We start from the raw sequence: 1,078 nt of genomic DNA, 5'->3' as shown, positions 1-1,078 counted from the left end.
TTTAAAAAACTTTTCTTCGGGATGATTTCCTGACTTTCAAAAAGGAAAGCCAAAAATTAAAAATTTTGTGCTTCGATTTTTTCTGAAGCCATTTTTTAAACATCAAAATTTTTCTTCAATTCCCGGTTTTTTTGTATTTAGGATGAGGGTGAGTAAGACTTTGCTAGGAGGATTTAAATAAGACGGGTTTGTGCGATGTTAAATACTTTTTTACTCATTTTTTTTTTTGGGGATGGGAATGAGAAGGGAAAGGGTCCCTTGTGTGGGCCATTTACCATTTTGGGGAATTTGGGTTTGCACAGAATGAAAGGTTTTGATAAGGGGTTTCTCCACCGCCCCTTAATTAATTCTGCTGGAAGGTTGAAATACCCAGGTGCTTTATTCATTTTTAAACTTTATAATCGCCCCCCTTCTTCCGATTCAAAAGGGGGAAAAGGGTTCGGGTTTTCCCCCTCTGATGTACCCTTGCTAATCTGTTTATACGTCTGCTTGATGTTGGTACAACTCGCGGGAGGATTCTTTTCCCTCTAGCTGTCATTCGGTGTTATTTTTTAACCTGACCGGTTTTTTTCCCCTATTTTCATTTGGGTTTTTCCGTCTTCTCCTTTGTTAAACTCTTGGGTTACCTGAGGCCTTTTTAAATTGTTTTTTCTGCAAACTTTGTTCAATAACCCCACTTATTTTTTAACCCAATTATTTTTTTGCTTTGGGTGATAAACTCCTTTTTTCCTCCTTTTTTTGCCTATCTATACTGGCCCCGATTCATTGTGGTAAAAATTTTTTTCTTTTTTCTTTTCTTCAAACTTTTGTAGGGTTTTTTGTGTTATCCATGGTCCTTTTTATTGGTTTGTCTTTTCCCAAAAATTTATTTTCTGTGTTGAAAGTTAGATCCCGTGAACTTTCACAGAGTGCTGTTGGGTTTTTCCTTTTTGAGCAAAACAGTGGTCAAACTCCCCCCCCCTTTTACTTTTAACTTTCTGCACTTTCCCGTCTTTCAAACTTTTTTCCAAATCCAAAATTTGTGCGTCCCCTGCGAAAACCTTTTTCCCCTTTAAAAGAGGCGCATTTGAATGTCCAA

This window comes from Penaeus monodon, chromosome 25, assembly GCF_015228065.2.
Source record: "Penaeus monodon isolate SGIC_2016 chromosome 25, NSTDA_Pmon_1, whole genome shotgun sequence".
Lineage (NCBI taxonomy): Eukaryota > Metazoa > Arthropoda > Malacostraca > Decapoda > Penaeidae > Penaeus > Penaeus monodon.
Note: the sequence above shows the minus strand (reverse complement) of the source record.